Source organism: Papio anubis, chromosome 13 (genome assembly GCF_008728515.1).
Source record: "Papio anubis isolate 15944 chromosome 13, Panubis1.0, whole genome shotgun sequence".
Lineage (NCBI taxonomy): Eukaryota > Metazoa > Chordata > Mammalia > Primates > Cercopithecidae > Papio > Papio anubis.
The window spans coordinates 4,806,453-4,815,336 of NC_044988.1; positions in this window are offsets into that span (position 1 = coordinate 4,806,453).

Sequence of the window (8,884 nt, forward strand, 5' to 3'; positions counted from 1 at the left end):
CTCCCAGCGTCCGTTAAGGCGCCGCGAGGGTCCCAGAGTCCCTCCCCTTGCTGGGCCTACAACGCCGTCGCAGCGGCCTTAAGCCCCGCCTATCACTGGAGCCCTGCCCGCGTCCGAGTCCCACCCTCAGCGCTGCCAGAGCTACGGCGGCCGCGCGCCTTCGTGGCCGCGCCCGCTCCTGCCCGGGGCCCCGTGCGTCTTGGGCCCGCCCTTCCGGGCGCTGCCGCGCTGGGTGGCGGAGTCGGGATCCAGGTGGCCCGGCGGCACCCGGCTCAGTCCACCGCCCCTCCCTCGGCCTCGCGCCCCACCCTTTGGCTGAGGAAACAGACTGAGAGGGGAGGTGACTGATCCAGGGGCATACAGAAATTCAGGCCCTGGGGAGTATAGGGCCAGGCCTGGGGCAGAAGACCGGTTGGCGTCCAGTACGCCGCAGGGACCCGCCAAAGGAGACAGTGCCCAGTGATGCTCTCCCAAATCCAGGGGAGAAGGACTCAACGGTGTGACCTCGCGGGGGGGAGGAGGGGGTGGCCACGCCTTCTTGGGGGACCCCAGTCCCCCACCTTCAAAAGACACTAGCTTGGCAGTGTGACCGTAACTAGGGAGGTCACTTAACCTGCCTGAGCCTCAGTTTCCTGGACTGTAAAATGAGTGACCTCGGGCAAACTCTCCACCTTCCCTCCCTCTTTCTGGCCTTTCCAGCTCCGGTGCCCACCACAAAAAGACGCCAGCCCCATATGATGTGAATGCACTGGGCCTCAGCCAGGAGATGGAGACCCGTGAAGGGAAGCAAAGCAGCGCCCTCCCAGCCAGCAGCAGCAGTTACCCCTCCCGTTTCCTTCTCTGCCTGTGTGGGCCGTTCCCTCATAGCAGCTCTAATATGAGATGCTGGAGCCTGACCCAGAATCGGGGCCCAACACAGTATCCCCTTCTGGGACAGTACTGTGGTCCCCGCAGTTCATGCGCCGTCTGTCTCTGTGCCTCAGTTCTCCCCTGTGCCACGACCTCCCATCAGGGCCAGCATATGGGGCGTCAGGAGAATGGGTGCAGTTGTCACCTGGAAACCTCAGAACTCTTGGGGCCCAGTCATGGCCATACACAGCAGCCACCCCTGTCCCCAAACACTGAAGGTGAGCCCCTGCGCAGGCTCCGCAGGAGGCCAGGCTGCCAGCAGACCCAGCCTGCCCCAGGCCTGTGGACAGGGCCAGTCCCAGGGCAGGAGGGTAGTGGCCCAGCCTGTGGGTCCCTCCAGGCCTCTCATCTGCTTATGTGCCTGGGTAAGTCCAGGCTGGCTCTGGGCTCCAGGTGCTCCCCTGGAGGACCCAGAGGGGGCTTCCCCAGAGGGCCTCTTTTGCCCCGATGGGATGTGGCCTGACGCCAATTCTTCTTCATCCATCACACCGTTATGGCGTCTAGTACTTAGCTCTCTGGGTTTATTTTGCACACACTCCTGCCCCTGAGTGATGTCAGAGCCATAAGGGTGGGGACAGAGTGGAAGGGAGACACAGTGGGGACCACAGTGGCTCCATGCACTGCCTACCTTCAGGGAGCCCTGACCCCAGCCCCTTTTGGGAAAGCTAGCATCCCACCTTCACAACCACTCCTGCACCCTCAGCACTGCCCCTGACCATGTGATGGACAGGGAAACTGAGGCTTCGAGCATGAAGCCCCTTGCCCAAAGTCTGGCAGCCAGGTGTGGCCTCCCAAGTATAGGTCGCTGCTCCTTGGCCACCTGAGGGTTTGAAGAGGATTTACTTCAAGGAACCCAATCCTGCATGCAGGGACTCAAAGCCCTGTGCCCTCTGGGATGTGCCCTCCAAGCCTATGGGATGGAAGGTCACGGCAGAAAGCAGGACAGCTGCTAGTGCAGCCAGGGGTCTACAGCCCAGATGCCCACCACGGGGGCTGCAAGCAGGCATGGACACCCCCATGGTCAAAGGGCAGGTCCTGGGCATTCCCCCTCCCCCAGGCATAGCACACACATCCTCCCTCCTGGCTAGCTCTTGCCAGCTATGGCTGCCTGGACCCCAAATGGAAAGTGAGTTCCTGGGAAAGTTGGGGGGCCCCTTAGGAGGAGTGAACTGAGGTGTGACAGGAAGTCCCGCCCTTGGACACTGTCAAAGAAAAACCAGAGCTGGACTGTGGTTACAGATGTAAAAACAGATTTTTATTCAGGACTCTTGTGATAGGGGAAGACAGACATCAGCAGAGAACTGGGCTCAACTCCGAATACAGCAAGGACACTTGGGACAGGAGGCAGCTTTGAGGATGGAAAATTAGGAAGAGGAAACATCGGGGTGAAGGGGATTCCGGCTGACAGAATTCTTGCAAAGACAGCCTGGGCTGATAAGATCTCACCCAGAGGACGGTGCGGGTGAGGACCGTGATGGGGTATCAAGGGTGATCAGGTATCCAGGGTGGGGAGTTCTTGCTAAACTCACTAGGAGGATTCTTTGTTGAAACTGGATTTTACAAGGAAGTTCACAGATGGGCCAAGGAGAAAGTTCAGGAGCCTGACTAAAGTTTAGTCAAGCAGAGAATCTTTGTGAATGTCACAGAAGCCAGGGCGCTGACACACACACACACCCGCTCCTCTGAACGGCCTCCACCTTACTATTTGCTTCTTTCAGATTTTCTTGCCATTCACATGCTTGATCTCGTTAGAAAGCAGGCAGAATTTTAAAATTATGCAGGCAAAGCTAATTTCCACAGGGTTCTTTGCATTGGGTTGGGTGGGGGCACTTCCCCCTGGTTTTCCTATGGCCAGCCTTTCCTCACTCAGGCCTCTGCTCACCTGCACCCTGCACCTGTGGGCTCTGCCTTCCAAGCCCAGCCCTGCTCCCACCTCGGTGACCACCATCCCTGTTATCTCTTGCTTGGAAGGTGGCAGCTGCCTTCTCACGTCTCTTGTGAGATGTGAGACGTGCCCCATCCTTGTCTCCACAGCCCAGTACTCACATGGTGGCCACAGGCCATAACACTGAGTCTGACCGTCCTCTTCTCCCACCCCGGGCTCATAGCCTTCCTGTTCCTCCAGCAGCCACCTCTGCCATTTACAAATCTTCATGTGTGCTGTGACCACCCAGAATGTTCTTCTCCCTGCCTAGCATCCTCACCCCCGCTTGGAGTCTGGCCCTTCTGGACCACATCACTCGCCACCACACCCCACCCCCAGTCTCAGTTCTTCAGAGCGCTAGCCTTGCCCTATGATGGTTTCCCCACTGACCATTATCTGTGCTGTAGTGTTCACTCCACAAAGGCTGCCATGCAGGAGGCACTTAATGAATGCACACAGATAGCTCTGTTGACAATTAGGGTTAAGGATAGGAGGGCAAGGACAGATGCTATAAAGATGACAGGGTGGCCTCCCTGAGAGGCTGACGCTGAAGACGGTGTTTCTAGGCCAGGGCAGGAGGCACGAGGCCCCCATGGGCTGTGGGAGACCTTCATGGCTGAAGCCAACTGTAACCAGGCCAAGAGGTGATGGTGGGTGATGAAGGGCCTGAACACTGAGGAGCAAGGACATTCTCCTCCCACATTCTCACATGGCCAGAGGCCATCATTTATCCATTCAGCCACTGATTAATTCATTCAACAATATCTCCTAAACATATGCCCAACCCAGAGCTGGATCACAGGGAAGACAGGAAGTTCCATCCCCCGATGGAGCTTCCCTGTTACCAGAGGACACAAACACACATCTGCGTGTTGATCTAGTAAGAGCTAGGGAGGTGGGTCAGGCCAAGAAAGAGGCAGAGGATGTCTGTGAGGTTGCCAGCCTCCAAGGTGGCCCCAGCAATCCTCACATTCCAGGTCATGCCCTTGTGTAGACTCCTCCCACAGTCAGTCAGGCTGGTCTGTGTGGCCAGTGAAGTGTGGCAGGGGTGATGGTGTGACTTCTGAGGCTGGGTCACAGAGGCATCATGGTTTCAGCCTTGCATCTTCAGATAGCTTGTTCTGGGGCTAATCAGCCACCATATCATAAGGATGCTCAACCTGCCTTGCAGAGAGCCCTGTGTGGAGAGGAACTAGGCCCCCAGCCAACAACCAGCAGTGACTCACTGTGAGAGAGGGAATCATCTTGGAAGTGGATCCTAAGCCCCAGTAGAGACTTCAGATGAGACCTCAACCCTGGCTGACATCTGACTGCAGTGGCATAAGAAACCCTGAGTCAGAACCACCCTGCAAAGCCCAAATTCTTGACCCACCAAGTGAAAGAGAATAAATGGCGATTGTTGTGTTTGAACTCCCATGTTTTGGGGTAATCAGTTCCAAGGCAATAAATAACTAATGTACTATTCATCTGAGCAGAGGCCTAGCTGCACTGAGGAAGCCAGATGATAGCTGGGGAAGTGTTCCAGATGAAACAGGGCACGCAGGAGCCTCAAGGCAGAAGTGAACCTGCTGTGCCTGAGAGACAGCCAATGTGATGTTGTGGCTGGAGTGGAGCAATGGGAACAATAACAGGGAGTGACTGGGCATATTAGGCCGGGTCACACAGGCCAGGCAGCTAGGAGCCCATGGTTTGGGGGCTGTAAGCTGGGGGAAGAGCATGGTGATTTGCTCTGATTTACATATTTTAACAATCCTCTGTATACACAAAATAACTAAAAGCAGGGTCTCAAAAGAGATATCTGCACACTGATTCACAGTAGCCAAGAGGTGGATACAACCCAAGTGTCCATGAAGAGATGAATGGGTAGGCTGGGCAGTGGCTCACATCTGTAATCCCAGCACTGTAGGAGGCCAAGGTGAGTGGATCACTTGAGGTCAGGAGTTTGAGACCACCCTGGCCAACGTGGTGAAACTCCATCTCTAGTAAAAATACAAAAACTAGCTGGGCGTGGTGGCAGGCGCCTGTAGTCCCAGCGACTCAGGAGGCTGAGGCAGGAGGATCACTTGAACCCGGGAGGTGGAGGTTGCAGTGAGCCAAGATCATGCCACTGCACTCAAGCCTGGGCGATGGAGTGAGACTGCATCTCAAAAAAAAAACAACAAAAAAAAAACAGGTGAAAGGATACACAAAATGTGGCCTTATTCAGCCTTAAAAAGGAAGGAAATTCTGACCCATTCTACAGCAAAGGTGAACCTTGAGGACACCATGCAAAGTGAAATAGTCGAGTTACAAAAAGACACATATGCGGGACTCCACCTATGCAAGGTATCTAAAGTAATCAAATTCATAGAAACAGAAGACTGGATGGTGGCTGCCAGGCACCTGGGGGAGGAGGGAATGGGGAATTAGTGTTCCATGGGGACAGAGTTTCCGTCTGGGAAGATGAAAAAGTTCTAGAGATCGACGGTGGTGACAGATGCACAGCAACGCGAATGCACTTAATGCCACTGACCTGTTTACCTAAAACGATTAAAATGGTAATCACACCTGTAACCTCAGCACTGTGCAAGGCCAAAGCAGGAGGATCACTTGAGGCCAGGAGTCCAAGACCAGCCTGGGCAACATGGTGAGACCCTGTCTGTACAAAAAAAAAAAAAAAAGTAAAAAAGTTAGCTGGGCGTGGTGGCACGTGTCTGTAGTCCTAGCTACTTGGGAGGCTGAGGTGGGATCCCTTGAGCCATGGAGGTAGAGGTGGCAGTGAGCTATGATCACGCCACTGTACTCCAGCCTTAGTGACAGAGCAGACTGTCTCAAAAGAAAAGTTACACTTTTCGTGTATTTTGCCATAATTTACAAAACAAACCTTCTGGTAGCTGTGTGTAAGTTGACTGATCGGGGGCTTGACTGGAGGCAGGGAGACCATGAGGAGGCCACTTTCATGGTCCAGGTGAGAGGCCTGAACCAGGACAAAGGTGCTTCTCCCTCCCACAGCTCTGAGGTGGGGAGGAGGGGTGGATTCTGGATGAAGTTTGAGGATGCACCAAAGGACTTGCCGGAGGATTGGCTGTGGGGCCTGAGAGAAAGGGAAGGGCTCTGGCCTGGGGGTAGGGAAGGAGGGAGGAAAACTGAGTTCTGCTCTGTCCATGCTGAGTTTGAGATGTCTGGGGTCATCCAAATCTGAGCTCTGGGACTGCCTGACCAATAGAACATTGTGCTAGGCTCAGGCCTCACAGAGCCAGCAGCTCCCACTTGCTGTCTCTTGGGCTGCTCACTCTTGAAATCCAGTGAGTGAACACGCGTCTGGGAGATTCTGCCCTGGCCACTATCTGACTGCAACCACATGTGAGAGGCACAAGCCAGAACCACCTAGCTTCGCCCAGCAAGCCCTCAGAACCAGGGGCACGCAGGATAACATGGCGGCAGCGGCTGCTGCTTTAAGCCACTGAGTTTTGGAGTGATCCACTGTATAGCAATAGAAAAATGAAACACATAGGTAACCAAGTTGTTGAGGATTGGTTCAGGAGACATGATTTTTTTCCCCAGTCACTTACGTTCTACTGAGTAAAGATGTCTCCTTTTGACACCTTAAGCTAATTCTCTAACTTTTCAGCCCCTTCCGGTTATCAGAATGGCACCATTCCCATATTTAAGGCTGAGTCACGTTTCTTTGATAACTTAGCTTTCATCCCGACTGAAAAACATGGGTCTCGCCAACACCAAATTTGAAAGGCAGCTGAGACCTCAGTGGTCTGGAGACGACAAGAAGGATGCCATCGTAGCCTGGATGTTGCTCGCTGCTGTTTCCCCACTCCTTTACCACCCCTGGAGAGGGACCCCCGGTGACTTTGTGGTGTGGCTTAATCTGATCCACACATTATGAACAGAAGCGATGTGTGCTCCCTCCAGGCCAGAGCATTTAATTGCTGGTGCAAGTACCGCCTACCCTTGTATCCTCTTCCGTCCTAGGCCTAGCACAGAGGCCGTGAGTCTGTGGATTGTATCCTCTTCCCCTGCCACGAGACTGTGGACTCCCACACTGGAATGGGGGCTCCTCCACCAGCCGGGGTCCCTGGTGACTGTATGGAGTGGAGCCCACCCCTGCCAATCCAGCCGAGACACAGAGCGCAAGTGGGAAATAAACTTGGTTGTCTGACCCCTGAGATTCAGGGGATTGTTCGTTTCAGTCGCATAACCTCACTAGTCCTGATGAACACAATAATATCAAAAGTTACTGGTTTTTGAGCTGAGGTGAGTGTGGGAATGTGCCATGTGGCCAGCAAGGGCCAAGCATTCCAGGCAGTGGGAACAGCGTGTGCTAAGGCCTTCAGTGGGAGTGAGCGGGGTGTGTCCAGAAAAATCAGAGCAGTTGGTGGTCCCTTTTCTTTGTTCCCAGTACTAGTGGGAATTGGACCTCTAGGGTTTTTTGGGGAGATTTGGGGCCAGCTCCTTGCCTTGGGAGCAAGGTGAAGGGAGAGCTGGCCCCAAATCTCCCCAGAAAAATCCTAGAGGCCCAGAGAGCCAAATCCTCTCACATGCATTGTCAGACCATGCGTGCAGGAGTACTCGGCTCTCTGCTCCCCGGCTGTACCATCTCTCGGTCCAGCTGAGACCCCTAGGCCATGGCGCAGACGTGGGGGGATCCAGCATGCTGCACTGTGAGGGGCTCATGCCCCACAGCTCCCCTGGGCAATGGCTCTGTGCTGCCACGCCCCATGTCATTTCCTCCCCTCTGGCCCCCCTGCCCAGTGCAGCCCCTCCATGGCCATCTGGACACCCATTTCTGTAACTGTCAGCTACTGGGAGCTGGAGCCCTTCACCCCAGTTCTCCTGTTCTCTGCTCCAATAGCCCAGGGTCAGCCACCCGGGCGCAAAACACCCATCTCCCTTTGCAGGCCCCTCAAATTTCAAGGGAGGCCTCTGGGCTCCCCTTAGCTCCAGCCACCTGGCCTGGCCTGTCCTGCATGGTGGTGATCTACAGCCTCCACCTACCTGGTCCCACCTCACAACGGGGGTTAGTGGTAGAAAGGGCTGAATGGGGACTAGAACTTAGAACAGGAGAGCCCGGAGCCTTTTGTCAACAGCGCCAAACCTTGGTGCTGCTTAAGTCCTTTAAGGAGCTAGAAGTGATTCAATATCCCTGGTATCCAGATCAGTGGTGGCAGCCTGGGCCTATGGGCCACCATCAGCCCTGACCCTGACCGTATCCAGATCAGCGGTGGCAGCCTGGGCCTGTGGGCCACCGCCAGCCCTGACCCTGACCGTATCCAGATCAGCGGTGGCAGCCTGGGCCTGTGGGCCACCGCCACCACCAACCCTGACCCTGACCTGCTGCTTAGCCTACCGGTCCCCAGAGGCCTGCAGCCAAGAGGCACCACTTCTCACTCCCATAAAAGCCAAGCAGAGGCAGGGCGCGGTGGCTCACGCCTGTAATCCCAGCACTTTGGGAGGCCCAGGCCGGCGGATCACAAGGTCAGGAGATCGAGACCATTCTGGCTAACATGGTGAAACCCCGTCTCTACTAAAAATACAAAAAAAATCAGCCAGGCGTGGTGGCGGGCGCCTGTAGTCCCAGCTACTCGGGAGGCTGAGGCAGGAGAATGGCATAAACCCGGGAGGCGGAGCTTGTAGTGAGCTGAGATCGCACCACTGCACTCCAGCCTGGGCGACAGAGCGAGACTCCGTCTCAAAACAAACAAACAAACAAAACACAAAAAACAAACAAAAAAGTCAAGGACAGCTCTCCTGAGCCTGTCAGGAGCCCCAGCAGAGGAAAGCTGCACTGGGCTGGCGAGGGCTGGATCCGTGCTTTCCTGCCTCAGTGTCCCTTTGTGCCCACAGAGGCCCTGAGACGCTCCAGCACTTGACAGGAAACCACCAGGCACACTCTCTGGCCTCACGATCCTGCTCCAGGAATCCACCCAAAGGAAACGGCATCCCAGTATCAAGGTGTCTAGAAATGTGAAGGCCAGAAACGTGAAACCACCTAAGCATCCCTTGGCTGGGGATGTGTCATATAAATCATGGGACACCTGTCAGATGGGCAACTCTGTG